Source organism: Schistocerca nitens, chromosome 4 (genome assembly GCF_023898315.1).
Source record: "Schistocerca nitens isolate TAMUIC-IGC-003100 chromosome 4, iqSchNite1.1, whole genome shotgun sequence".
NCBI classification, from domain to species: Eukaryota; Metazoa; Arthropoda; class Insecta; order Orthoptera; family Acrididae; genus Schistocerca; species Schistocerca nitens.
This window is the reverse complement of record NC_064617.1, coordinates 459723713-459739557: the sequence shown is the minus strand read 5'-3', so window position 1 is coordinate 459739557 and position 15845 is coordinate 459723713.

Here is a 15845-nt window from a genome sequence, read left to right as displayed (position 1 = left end):
AAGAACGATTGATGAAATTACCAAAAAACGAGAGTATCCAGCCGTATCACCATCAAGACAGCCATAGTAAGTCAAATTTTTATACGCAGTAGCCAAGCTTTCGTAGTGCATCTCTCGAGTTGATCAGAACGTAAACCTGTCTTTCCCTGCCTTGAAACAGCTATATTTCAATTTGTCCATAGTCCATTCTTATGTAGTTAAATTCAGTGAAAGTGTACCATTGTTGTCAGTGCATAAAAAAATACGATATGGCGGATGATTACGCTAAAAACTGGTAAAACGTGTGATATTTCATTTGTTTGTAATTAGTAGGAACCATCTTGTCTTCTTGGCGTACATGAACGTCAGTTGTTACCCAGAGTTAAAATTTCATCTTAGATCCCAGAAAGCCATAGCACTACGTCACAGACAAACGACTGGCGGCAGTGACAAGCAATGTCTCTAGCATTTTGACGTTTGACAAATAATTCATGAACATGGCTGACGGTAAACAGCGGACACAAACAAAAGCAGGCGACAGCGGTGATGCGAATGGACCTCACTATCCATTACGATCACGCGCGATAGGTACACGAGCGGAGGCAGAAGCAGCCCCGACCGAAGTTTTAGAAGGCGGTCCTAGTGTGCAAACTATTCCCGCTTTTGAAAAAAATGACTTGGCCGCAATGATAGAAGCAATAATGGAACGCAAGTTCGAAAGTCAAAGACAGAGAGAAGCGCAAAGACAGGAACGTGAAAAGCAGGAAACATTAGATGAAAAGGCCCGCGAAGAAAAAGAGAAGGCCGAAAGACGGCATAATCAGGTCCTTACAAATCTGTGCAATTCAGTAAAAGCAGGCATAAATTCAGTAAAAACAGATCTGCAAACGGAGATAAATGACCTAAATACACGGTTAAATTCGGTAAAGGCCGAACTAAAGGCAGACATAACAGCTGATTTAAATATCCTGTTGGGTAATGTCCAAAGCCAAATCAATAGTCAGATCACGACCATGAGGCTAGAAATTGACACACAATTAGAGTCAAAAATAGAGGGTATTTCAAAACGGTTAGATGAAAAAATCGAAGCAGCCAAGGGAGAGATAAATTCAAAAGTGATGGAATATCAAAAACAAGCTGCGACCTTAAAAGAAGATTATACTGCAATCTCTGATGAGGTCAAAGGAGTTAAAACCGCAGTAGACACGATCGAGAATGTTGTTGATGATCTTTCCGAACAGATTGAGACTCTTAATGTAGAGCGGCGAACGGCTGAAAGCAAGGGGAAACTACTGCCGTAATTTTTCTCGAGGGCATGCAGCTTTACTGTATGATTAAATGATGATGGCGTCCTCTTGGGTAAAATATTCCGGAGGTAAAATAGTCCCCCATTCGGATCTCCGGGAGGGGACTACTTAAGAGGATGTCGTTATCAGGAGAAAGAAAACTGGCGTTCTACGGATCGGAGCGTGGAATGTCAGATCCCTTAATCGGGCAGGTAGGTTAGAAAATTTAAAAAGGGAAATGGATACGTTAAAGTTAGATATAGTGGGAATTAGTGAAGTTCGGTGGCAGGAGGAACAAGACTTCTAGTCAGGTGACTATAGGGTTATAAACACAAAATCAAATAGGAGTAATGCAGGAGTAGGTTTAATAATGAATAGGAAAATAGGAATGCGGGTAAGCTACTACAAACAGCATAGTGAACGCATTATTGTGGCCAAGATAGATACGAAGCCCACACCTACTACAGTAGTACAAGTTTATATGCCAACTAGCTCTGCAGATGACGAAGAAATTGAAGAAATGTATGATGAAATAAAAGAAATTATTCAGATAGTGAAGGGTGACGAAAATTTAATAGCCATGGGTGACTGGAATTCGGTAGTAGGAAAAGGGAGAGAAGGAAACGTAGTAGGTGAATATGGATTGAGGCTAAGAAATGAAAGAGGAAGCCGCCTGGTAGAATTTTGCACAGAGCACAACTTAATCATAGCTAACACCTGGTTCAAGAATCATAAAAGAAGGCTGTTAGATGGAAGAAGCATGGAGATACTGACAGGTTTCAGATAGATTATATAATGGTAAGACAGAGATTTAGGAACCAGGTTTTAAATTGTAAGACATTTCCAGGGGCAGATGTGGACTCTGACCACAATCTATTGGTTATGACCTGTAGATTAAAACTGAAAAAAACTGCAAAAAGGTGGGAATTTAAGGAGATGGGACCTGGATAAACTGACTAAACCAGAGGTTGTAGAGAGTTTCAGGGAGAGCATAAGGGAACAATTGACAGGAATGGGGGAAAGAAATACAGTAGAAGAAGAATTGGTAGCTTTGAGGGATGAAGTAGTGAAGGCAGCAGAGGATCAAGTAGGTAAAAAGACGAGGGCTAGTAGAAATCCTTGCTTGACAGCTGAAATACTGAATTTAATTGATGAAAGGAGAAAATATAAAAATGCAGTAAATGAAGCAGGCAAAAAGGAATACAAGCCTTTCAAAAATGAGATCGACAGAAAGTGCAAAATGGCTAAGCAGGGATGGCTAGAGGACAAATGTAAGGATGTAGAGGCTTATCTTACTAGGGATAAGATAGATACTGCCTACAGGAAAATTAAAGAGACCTTTGGAGATAAGAGAACCACTTGTATGAACATCAAGAACTCAGATGGAAATACCAGTTCTAAGTAAAGAAGGGAAAGCAGAAAGGTGGAAGGAGTATATAGAGGGTCTATACAGGGGTGATGTACTTGAGGACAATATTATGGAAATGGAAGAGGATGTAGATGAAGATGAAATGGGAGATTCGATACTGCGTGAAGAGTTTGACAGAGCACTGAAAGACCTGAGTTGAAACAAGGCCCCTGGAGTAGACAACATTCCATTGGAACTACTGACGGCCTTGGGAGAGCCAGTCCTCACAAAACTCTACCATCTGATGAGCAAGATGTATGAAACAGGCGAAATACTATCAGACTTCAAGAAGAATATAAGAATTCCAATCCCGAAGAAAGCAGGTGTTGACAGATGTGAAAATTACCGAACTATCAGTTTAATAAGTCACAGCTGCAAAATACTAACGCGAAATCTTTACAAACGAATCGAAAAACTAGTAGAAGCCGACCTCGGGGAAGATCAGTTTGGTTTCCGTAGAAATGTTGGAACACGTGAGGCAATACTGACCCTACGACTTATCTTAGAAGCTAGATTAAGGAAGGGCAAACCTACATTTTTAGCATTTGTAGACTTAGAGAAAGCTTTTGACAATGTTGACTGGTATATTCTCTTTCAAATTGTGAAGGTAGCAGGGTTAAGATACAGGGAGCGAAAGGCTATTTACAATTTGTACAGAAACCAGATGGCAGTTATAAGAGTCGAGGGACATGGAAGGGAAGCAGTGATTGGGAAGGGAGTGAGACAGGGTTATAGTCTCTCCCCGTTGTTATTCAATCTGTATATTGAGCAAGCAAAAACTTTGCGGTTCGCCGATGACATTGTAATTCTGTCGGAGACAGCAAAGGACTTGGAAGAGCAGTTGAACGGAATGGATAGTGTCTTGAAAGGAGGATATAAGATGAACATCAACAAAAGCAAAACGAGGATAATGGAATGTAGTCGAATTAAGTCGAGTGATGCTGAGGGAATTAGATTAGGAAATGAGACACTTAAAGTAGGAAAGGAGTTTTGCTATTTGGGGAGCAAAATAACTGATGATGGTCGAAGTAGAGAGGATATAAATGTAGATTGGCAATGGCAAGGAAGGCGTTTCTGAAGAAGAGAAATTTGTTAACATCGAGTATAGATTTAAGTGTCAGGAAGTCATTTCTGAAAGTATTTGTATGGAGTGTAGCCATGTATGGAAGTGAAACATGGACGATAAATAGTTTGGGAAAGAAGAGAATAGAAGCTTTCGAAATGTGGTGCTACAGAAGAATGCTGAAGATTAGATGGGTAGATCACATAACTAATGAGGAAGTATTGAATAGTTTTGGGGAGAAGAGAAGTTTGTGGCACAACTTGACCAGAAGAAGGGATCGGTTGGTAGGACATGTTCTGAGGCATCAAGGGATCACCAATTTAGTATTGGAGGGCAGCGTGGATGGTAAAAATCGTAGAGGGAGACCAAGAGATGAATACACTAAGCAGATTCAGAAGGATGTAGGTTGCAGTAGGTACTGGGAGATGAATAAGCTTGCACATGATAGAACAGCATGGAGAGCTGCATCAAACCAGTCTCAGGACTGAAGACTACAACAACAACAATGTAGAGGATCAAATAAAGAATACTGTTAAGGAACTTGCTGAAGCATTGTCCGACCACTACCAAGAGTGGATTAAAAACAATGACGGATTCATAGAAAACAAGGTCATGAACGAACTCAGGGAAACTGTCAAAACCGTGACCTTTGAAATATTGGCAGCCCCTGGAAAAACAGGAGACACGGTGATGTCAAAATTATGCCAGATAAGACGAACGTTAGCTCAAGATTTACCTGAATGGCGTCAACAGATAGTTGATGAAGTTCGTACACTAAAATGTCAAGTTGAAAATTCCCCACCTCCCGTGTCAGGAGAGTGGAATAATTCACCACGATGTAATGAACAATAGCAGGTATATTACCGTTCACCATTTGATAACGCTCAAACTCATAGTACTATAGAAGCAGAATTTAACCAGAGTATCAGCCCACCCACTTTTGTCAGTTTGATGCAGGAGGAAAGCGTGATCAAACATCGTGTTTTTCCGACCTTTCACCCACAGAAAAGAGAAATTCATCCTATAGTGTTCCTCCGAAATTTTTCAGGAATTTTCCCGAATAGCTGGAGTGACCGCCAGCGAATTCAATTCGTTACTGGATATCGTAGGCGATGCTGCCTTTTGGGGAACCGAAATGGTCGACTCTTGTAAAAGTTACAAAGAGTTTGAACAGATGTGTTTAGCTATATTCTGGAGTTCTAGTGTGCAGCGGCGCCTGAGAAAAGAGGTCTACAACGCCGAAGTGTTTAACAGTAAGCGCGGTAGTTTGAGAAGATATTTTGAAAAGTATTTAGCGAAAATCAAGTTCTGGGATTCGCCGATCACCGCCAAAGACGTTATTATGATTCTAAAAACTAAGCTACCGATTGCGATCAGAGAAAAGTTAGTAAACGTGTCTGAGGACGATACGGACACATTCCTATCTGTGTTAGACTCGTTAGATCTGATTTACGAGGACGCTAGAGTTGATGCTGACAACGCCCACTTCAGTGCAGGCGGCCAGCACACTACAGAATACGCAGGCAACAATGGTGGCCGAGCGAAAGCGCGTCACAGCGACGGCCAGTACCAACCCCACAACGGTTTCAAAAATAAACACCCTACGTACTCAAACAGTAAATACAGAAATAAGTACAATAACGGCCAGAGATACAATCCAATATATAATTCGTCACCACCTCAGTACGGAAATGCACTTTATAATACACAGCCCCAGCAATATGGAAACACGCAACCGATCAACGGTAATTATGAAAACGATCAGTCTTACGATTCCAATCGTCAGCGGAAAGGAAATAAATGGCATAATCAAGGTGGAGAACAACGTACACCTTTCAGTAACGGGTACAATCAACACAAGCCACATCAAAATACCTTTCAGCCACAAAATATACACTTCACGCAACAAGCGACCTTCGGGAAGTCTGAAGCCTAAACGCCCGCATAATACGCAAATTTATTACGCGCAAGCGAATACGCCAGGACAACAAGATCCATTTCCAACCGAGTTCGTACCACAAAACCCACACCAGTTCCAGACGGAAGAAACTTTAAGAAATATAAATCAGCAGGAAAGTAAGCGTCGATCGGAAAATTAAAAGCAGCACCTTTGAGCCTCCTAGAGGATGCTGCAGGTTTGAATGGGGGCATCCTTTCCCTTAGTACACACGAAATTAAAGCAATTAGGTATGACAAAGAGACAAACTTACGGGATGATCTAGTAGCAGACACTGAGACGAAAGACAATGATGACGTATGGGACGAACAAATTCAAGCTTCCGTAAGAGTATCAGTTGCCAACATACCAGTAACAGCCACTGTAATACAGGAGCTAATATAAATGTCTTATCTTTATGTTTATTTAAGCAGATATCCTCTGTATGCAAAGTTTTATCACTTCCAATTCAAGGTTGCACCGTTTCGGGAGCAATTGGTCCACTAACACAACGTGTAAATCTTCAGACTCAGCTTCAAATCCAGATAGAGTCTATTTCGGTAACGTGCATTTTTCTTATTGTTAAAAACCTATCAGTGCCATGTATCCTGAGTATGGAATTCTTGAGGCAGACTGAAGCTAAAATTGACATCGAGTGTGGAATCTGTACTCTAGTTGCGAGCCAGCAACAAGTAACTGTAAATTTGTTAAGAAGTAAGGTGAAGACAAACTTTGGGGTGCTTCAAATAGCAGTACGGCCATGGAGTAAAAGACAACAGTACAGTCAGACAGAAGACATGACAGATCTTGAAAGTGTTAATGACGATGAGTATAAAGACCTAATTCCCGGTCAGAATGAATTATACGGTAAAGCTAGTGAGTCCACTGAATTATCCAAACAACAGAAGAATGAGCTTTACAATTTGTTAACAGATTACGTTCAAGTATTTTCTAAGAAACCTGGACTAATAAAAGGCTTTGAATATCGAATGGATGTCCTGCCCCATTCAACCTACTGTAGAACAAGCTATTCCATTCCAAATGCGAGACGCGAAGCTGTCAAGTGCGAGATCAGGAAAATGTTACGCTGGAATGTGATAGAAGTACCTCATTCACCTTATTCGAGTCCTTTATTGTCTGTACTAAAATCAGATGATAGCGTAAGGCTAGTCCTAGATGCAAGATTAATCAATAAAATTATAGTACCCATATGAACGAGACCAGAGGCTCTTGAAGAGCATCTGCACCAGTTTCATGGAGTTAAGTATTTGAGCACCCTTGATTTGAAAAGCAGCTACTGGCAAGTGAAACTTGCGCAGGAGTCTAGGAAGTACACTGCGTTTATATTTGCAGTTAGATCTTACCATTTCAAAGTTGTACCGTTTGGACTAAATGTGAGTTCCGGAATTTTTATTTCTGCCCTTGACTATGTACTAGGTCCTGAACTTTTAGATGAGGTAACAGTCTATGTGGATGACGTTCATGTAGCATCGAAAAATTGGGAAGATCATGTGGCCCTTCTGCAAAAGGTATTTCAACGATTCAGAGAGTATGGTGTTACAGCAAATCTTAAGAAATCCAAGTTTGGAAAAAGTGAAATTAAATTTTTAGGACCCATCATCACCCCTGAAGGAATTAAACCTGACCTGGAAAAATTGTCTGCTATAAAAAACTTTGCAATCCCTGTTACAAAAAGGCAACTGAAAGGATTTATCGGTCTTACGTCATTTTTCAGACGTTTTGTTCCCAATCAGGTATTGAACAACACGCTCTTCACAACCTTTTAAAAAAGAATTCACATTGAAATTGGACACCGGAATGCCAAGACGGATTTCAGAAAATTAAAGACAGTCTGGTTAACAGTAACATTCTCCATCATCCTCAGATGGATAAGGAATTTTGTATTACTGCAGACGCTTCCTTTGTGGGTATCGGCGCTTGTCTTTTCCAGATTCAATTAGTAAATGGACACGAGCAAATCCAAGTGATCAGCTTTGCGAGTTGAGTGTTACCTGAGTGTGAAAAGTCTTATTCGGTTACGGAGTTGGAGGCACTCGCCGTAGTATAAGCTTTTAGGCGATTTAACTATTATATCTATGGAAGAAAAATTAAAGTCTATTCAGACCATCAAGCCTTATCATTCCTCCTCTCATGCAAGTTGCAACATCCCCGTCTTACTTGATGGTGCTTATTCCTGCAGGAATATGACTTTGACATTATATATATAAAAGGTAAAGATAATGTTATAGCAGATGCACTTTCTCGCTTACCTGAGGGCTTACCAGAAACCAGCGAACTGGTGGAACAAATGTCTAATTATAAAGTTTTGTTAATGAAAGATTCAATTCACAGAAAGTATTTTCTTCAGTTATTTAGACAGATTCAGATTCTTCAAAATACAGATCCAAAACGGAAAGAGGTTAGACAAATTCTTCACGAAAATCCAGCCCACAAGTTGTCCAAGTTTTATAAAGTTCATAACCAAGTACTATTTCATAAGACGTCTGAGTCATCTGAGAGGTGGTGTGTTTGCATCCCTCGAAATTTCATTGAACATCTTCTGTGGTACACTCACATTTCATGGGGTCACTACGGACCAGAAAAATGTAAAAGGAAAATCTCGACTTCCTGTTATGCTCCGAATCTACAACAGAGAATCCATAAATTATTGAGAAACTGTGTCATCTGTCAAAACGCAAAATCCTTAAACATTTCCACTTCAAACCCACTAAATCCAATAATTGCTGAAAGGCCAAACCAGCTTCTTAGTATTGATTTGGCAGGTCCACTACCCACCGGTAGGGGAGGCGCTAAATACTCAGTAGCAATCCTGGACAATTTTTCTGAGCACATAAGGCTGTACACAGTGAAATCTTCTTGTGCAAATCTCATAATTCGTCGCATTGAAAATGATTATTTCCCACAATTCGGGGTTCCAGAATCAATCTTGTCCGATAATGCTTCAAATTTCACATCACGCCCGTGGCGTGCATTTCTTGCTCGCCATGGAATCAAACAAATTATGATATCCCTGTTTTCGACCGCAATCGAATCCGACAGATGGAATCTTCAAAGAATTTAACAGACTTATAAGGACGTACATTCCGACTAAGCAATTTAAGTGGGTAGACTTCGTAATACCTTTCGAACAGATTGTAAACCACCTTCCTCATCTGTCGACCGGTTTCACGCCACATGAGTTAATGTCAAAATCAAAAGAAAGGAATGAATGGATAGACCCCCTTTACAAGACAGCGAATTGGACCTAGACGCAAAAATAAGGCGAGCTCTCATATCATTGACAACGTATGCTAACCTCCGAAAAAAGGCATTTGATAAGGTAAACAGGGTTATAGAGTTCAAAGAAGGAGAAAAGGTATTAGTCAGGACTCACTTTAAACCATCCCTGTTGTTAAAAAAGAATCGTAAGTGGCAACGCATTTATGAAGGTCCCTTTGTGATAATGAAGAAACCACACATTTGTAGCTATTTGTTATCTGACCCTGCCACGAATAAAATCAAAGGATTGTTCCACCATCATGATTTAAGAAAATTTTATAACGCCAGGAATTAAGTTAATTTAAGCTGTAAGAAAATTCTAAGGTATTGGAGATCAGGATTAACCAATGAGTAACAAGAACTGAACTGAACTGACTACGGACGTTAACCGGTGCGAAAAGGAAACCTTATGTATTAAAACAACGCGTCTGGAAAATAAAATACAGAATAAGTTGTAGTCAAGTATATACATGAATAATCTTTATGTAAACAGGAGGACATGTCCTAGAGGCGATTTTCAACTTTAGTTATAAGTTAGTAAGTAAGAAAAATGATGTACTCGAGAGGTATTAATTAGCCCCAAGGCAGTAAAAGGAGGAAAGAGGAAGGAGTGAATAATGCACTTCTCTCGCTAAATAGTAATTTGAGAATGAGCAGGAAGGAGTGAATAATGCACTTCTCTCGCTAAATAGTAATATGAAATTGATGATTATATGTGCTTAGTATTAGTAAGCGAAATTTAATTGAGGACAAATTAATGACCTGGTTTAAAAGGAAATGCTTAAACGTCCAGACAAAAGAGGAAAGTTGTGTGAAAAGATTCGATTCCATGAGGTTATTCCCTATTTTCAAACGTGACGTAGCGCAAAACAGTCGGTAGATTTAACCTGTAAGTTCCAGCACAGTGCTGTGCCAGCGATAAAATAACATCTCTTTGAAGTAAACAAGTACCTAGGATTAAGCATGAACAGATTGATAACGCAGTGCAATTGTTCTAAAAAGGCCTGACGTTAACCTTTTGGAAGTTTATTATATAACGCAAAGTAAGGTGAGTCCAGACTATAAACAAGCTGAGTAAAGGAACATACGAGTAACATGGTTTATTATGGCAACTTCACGGGACTACTGAGCATTAGCGATACTGCAAATTCACACGCTAGCAGCAAATAGAATTAGAATCTCGCCCATGCTTCACAGGTCGCCACAGCAGCAAACAACACTCTAGTGAGAGGTTTATATATACAAATGATAATTAATACCCAAATGCGTAATGCATAAACTTGACTTAGTCTAAGAAATGAACAAAGAGTAGTAAGCAAGCTGCAGCAAGAAACATATTATATATACATGCTTGAAGTGATAGATTTCATTTTAAGTGCGTACTGCAATATTTATTGTTTTCTCTGTGATTATTGAACCCCTTTCCTAAGTGCAAATACTTTAAGATCCTTGATCCTATCCACTCCCCAGGATCAACTTGTAAAGATGCACATGTGCTTGGGAAGTGAGGCACTACGTATAAAAATTGAGTAGGTTCGCGCAAATTGATTTTGCAATGCGCAATGTAAATTAAATTTTCGACCTGGTTGAGGAGTAATTTAAATTCTGTCGACGATCCGCGAGTAGGCCCGCTTTGCCCACTTTTCTTTTTCGACTGTTTGTATTTCTACACGAAATCCAGAGGCGGAATTCCTATTTTCAAATCTGTCCTCGAACTTTCTTTAAAGACAAACACATACGAGAGAAACTTTGACATAAATGAAGCTCCCCTCACAAGTCACTAAATAAGATGAGCAATAAGGAAGATGTATTGAGCCTACAAAATGAATAAGCAAGCGTGATAAAGATTACTATGAATGAAATTAATTTGTAAAGGAGATTGGAATGAATTTGGTCAAAGAAAAAGGACTTTTAATAGCTTACCTGTGACCGTAGGCATAAATAAAAAAAAGACTAATTAAGAAACAATTGTTCTGATTCAAAGTGGTCAATTACATTATTTCTCGATTTAAATGAACTCTTGTAAATATTAGTATGTAAATCAACTTGTAAACACCGTGTGATGTTATGAAGCGAGAATTTCTTTTAATACACCGTTCACGCAGACGCTCACCACAGTGCAAGTGAAGTTTTAAAGTTCGACGATTTTCAGTGGCAGTATTCTACTGCACCATATGTGTGAAAAATTCATTGATGTGTGTAATAATCAGTCATTCCACACATGCAGTTGCAGCGGTAGCTACCACTTACCTGTGAATCCGTAACTGGATAGTGGACAGGAAGTGATGTGAGGCAGTTTCGGTGGCAGAAGCTCCCTCCAGCAATCTAAAAAGCACAAAGCCACGATCCGCCGAATAAAAGCGACGCACGGCATCTCAAACGCGAAATCAACGCTCTGCAAGAAAGCTCCGGTCACGTGCGCGCGCACAGACTGAATTTCAAGATTGCTCGCAACAGTGGAGGCGGACCGCCGCCATGTGACGAAATAATGTAAACGTTCAACCGCCAACAGCAGTTGCTGTGCGCTATATTCTGTAGCAAAAACATTCACATTCAGTACTGAAAACATTTTTGTATGTATCATAAACCTTCTGAGAGACTCTAAGATAGAGAAGTTAGCGTAATTAGTATAATGACTGATTGTACACAGAGATGTCACAAGTTCACCTCTGAACACTTGAAAAGTAAACTTTAACGAGAGGTCACGATACGAATGAAAATAAGCACACGAAAATACGTCAAAGGATCCGATCCTTCATATATCCCATCCCACATGTATATAAAATTAGTTTTGTAAGTTATTCTAATATAAGATATTTTATCTGTTTCATATGTGAAATAATTCGGAGAGCCACACTCGAGCCCTGAAAGTGAAAGATATGGACTTCCTTGTCGAAGCCATCACCAGTGGCCGCTCTACAATCCACATAAATAGTGTATGTGCGACGAAAATAATTGTATAATTAAGTGCGACAACGGACAAGGCAATCAATCGACAATATAATGAATACAATCAAAACAGAAAGTTGTGTACCAGTTGTGATAGTCAAATTACTTTTGCAACGATGAAAAATGAAGTGTGACCCTGTTTCCATATAAATTTTTTAAATATGTGTACTTATAGCCTTAATTTTAAGAATCATCAAGATAGACTGAATCCATGCAAACACTGATGGAAACACAGAACAAATTCACAATGATCCACCGTCAGTAATTACAAATTGAAACGTTAATTCTATTATTATGGAATGAATGTGAAATGAAACTTTTAATAACCTGTATGTTACACCCGAAAATTACAAATATTCCAATGGGCATGAGGATGAAAGCAATACCTTCGGTATTCCTTCCCTCCTCATGGGAGGCAGTGTAATATTAGTAATTTTCGCCTCACAAACATTAATATACGCTCAATAGTAAATGCCTGATGGCATAAAGTTATCGAACAATTGTAAAGTAACAAAAATGAACCATCGCATAGCAGCGACAGAGTCTATCATTCTTTATCTTTGCCGTTCTTGCGCGGTGCCTGTAAATCCCTATGTACATGTATCGATTAATAGTATAAAAAAGAATTCTGTTGTTTCAAGACAAATGAGGCTTTTGGCGCCTCACCTTTTACTGTTTGTATTCTATGAAAGGCGGACGCGGACTTGCTGCGTTCCGCAACTGAATTTTATATTCTATGTGAAAATATTGAGTGAATATGCAAAATGTTATTTTTTTTCAATCAGAAAACATGTAGTTTCTTGTAACTGATTACGAACAAACAGCATCAAGAGGACATTTTGACTGTTATGTATAAAGTATTTAACCACAATGGTCATCTATTGTAATTTAATGTGAAAAGGTACGTATCATTAAAAAAAAAAGTGTGTTACAGATAAGTGTGCTTATTTTAGTAAATTAACCTTGATGATTTCCATCTCCTCATTTACTTGAATTATAATTATTTTGTGTTACTTCATCACCAGAAATTACGATCACGCTGAAGGGCCGAACGCAGCATGAGGCAGAAGGAACATTATCGTTTTCCTATTATTTCTGAACCAACTTTTTGTGTAGTATTGCATTTCTTTTAAAGTCTATAAATCTTCTGGTCCCTTAGTGTTGATCCGGGTATGAGTACATCCCGACTATAAAAATGCACAGAAATGATAATGTTTCTTCCGAACGATCTCATATATATATATATATACACTCCTGGAAATGGAAAAAAGAACACATTGACACCGGTGTGTCAGACCCACCATACTTGCTCCGGACACTGCGAGAGGGCTGTACAAGCAATGATCACACGCACGGCACAGCGGACACACCAGGAACCGCGGTGTTGGCCGTCGAATGGCGCTAGCTGCGCAGCATTTGTGCACCGCCGCCGTCAGTGTCAGCCAGTTTGCCGTGGCATACGGAGCTCCATCGCAGTCTTTAACACTGGTAGCATGCCGCGACAGCGTGGACGTGAACCGTATGTGCAGTTGACGGACTTTGAGCGAGGGCGTATAGTGGGCATGCGGGAGGCCGGGTGGACGTACCGCCGAATTGCTCAACACGTGGGGCGTGAGGTCTCCACAGTACATCGATGTTGTCGCCAGTGGTCGGCGGAAGGTGCACGTGCCCGTCGACCTGGGACCGGACCGCAGCGACGCACGGATGCACGCCAAGACCGTAGGATCCTACGCAGTGCCGTAGGGGATCGCACCGCCACTTCCCAACAAATTAGGGACACTGTTGCTCCTAGGGTATCGGCGAGGACCATTCGCAACCGTCTCCATGAAGCCAGGCTACGGTCCCGCACACCGTTAGGCCGTCTTCCGCTCACGCCCCAACATCGTGCAGCCCGCCTCCAGTTGTGTCGCGACAGGCGTGAATGGAGGGACGAATGGAGACGTGTCGTCTTCAGCGATGAGAGTCGCTTCTGCCTTGGTGCCAATGATGGTCGTATGCGTGTTTGGCGCCGTGCAGGTGAGCGCCACAATCAGGACTGCATACGACCGAGGCACACAGGGCCAACACCCGGCATCATGGTGTGGGGAGCGATCTCCTACACTGGCCGTACACCACTGGTGATCGTCGAGGGGACACTGAATAGTGCACGGTACATCCAAACCGTCATCGAACCCATCGTTCTACGATTCCTAGACCGGCAAGGGAACTTGCTGTTCCAACAGGACAATGCACGTCCGTATGTATCCCGTGCCACCCAACGTGCTCTAGAAGGTGTAAGTCAACTACCCTGGCCAGCACGATCTCCGGATCTGTCCCCCATTGAGCATGTTTGGGACTGGATGAAGCGTCGTCTCACGCGGTCTGCACGTCCAGCACGAACGCTGGTCCAACTGAGGCGCCAGGTGGAAACGACATGGCAAGCCGTTCCACAGGACTACATCCAGCATCTCTACGATCGTCTCCATGGGAGAATAGCAGCCTGCATTGCTGCGAAAGGTGGATATACACTGTACTAGTGCCGACATTGTGCATGCTCTGTTGCCTGTGTCTATGTGCCTGTGTTTCTGTCAGTGTGATCATGTGATGTATCTGACCCCAGGAATGTGTCAATAAAGTTTCCCCTTCCTGGGACAATGAATTCACGGTGTTCTTATTTCAATTTCCAGGAGTGTATATATATATATATATATATATATATATATATATATATATATATATATATATATGCTGCTCTTATTCAGGTATTTAATGCTCAGCGTATGTTATTATAATAGTGTAATTAATCCCTGATTCTGTTGCCAAGTGGCCCACCAATATATTCACGTTTTCGACATTTTTCAAAAAAATATATATATATATATATATATAAAATAACAATTCTTTTTCTTTCCACCCCCCAAGAGCAACGCTACAGACAATAATACATTTGACATGTTACTGAAGGGGAAACTGATGACTGTTACTGTCAATAGGATCAAGTCTGCATGGATCCTACAGGATACTTCTGGTGCAATGGCAATGAGGGGACACATTCAGGAATATACCCTTCCCATTACAGCATTCGTAAGATGTCAACCCAGACACTATCTCTTATTGGCTGTCGACTGACACATGGAACCCTGATGGTCACAGATGCTAAGAAATAACCACAGGCTCAGTATTCGTAAATGGAACAGCATACACCTGTAATGATGGTTTTGGTGACTCCATCAGTGAATGCTCCACCCTTCTCCAATGCTAATCAGCAATCCCATTATGGATGACCACACGGAATTCCCCTTACTTTGCACACTAACATCTCTGCTGACCATAGCAATCACATCCAGCTCCACCCACTTGATGTGCCGAGAAATGGTCTGGCTGTGCCTTTCTTAGACAGCCAGCCATGGCATGGCAGGTAACACATTCCTGTGTGAAGAGAATGTAAACGGCAGTGTTGTCCATACCCTCCCTCTCCCCCGACAGTGCTCTGCACTACTAGGTGGGGGCTCTGTAGTGGCTCAGCCAAGATGGCATCAACTAACTTGGGAATAAATCTGTGGTGAGCAGTGAAGCAATGCTGCAAAAGTGTCTTTGGAGTTAGTTCATTCTGAGCTCCTACAATATGAACACTCATTTGGAGCACTGCTGCCAAGCAATGAGGGTACAAATACACACTTGCAGACTCAGTCATTTTATATGGAGCATGCTCATCTGGGTCTTCTTTACAACCTAATTCCATGCCTGAAAGTGTTTGAGAAAACAATACACTAACTACCCACCAAAGACACATTCAGTATTGTACCTGTTTAAATAATACCATGCAGCACAGAAAGAGCAAACAATTATTTCACAAAAATGTAACAACTCTTAAAAACTTTCTCATTCTGCACATGAGAGAAAAATGATAGCCAACAAACTGGAGACGAGGGAACTAGTTACAGAAAAATGGTGATATAAGTAAAC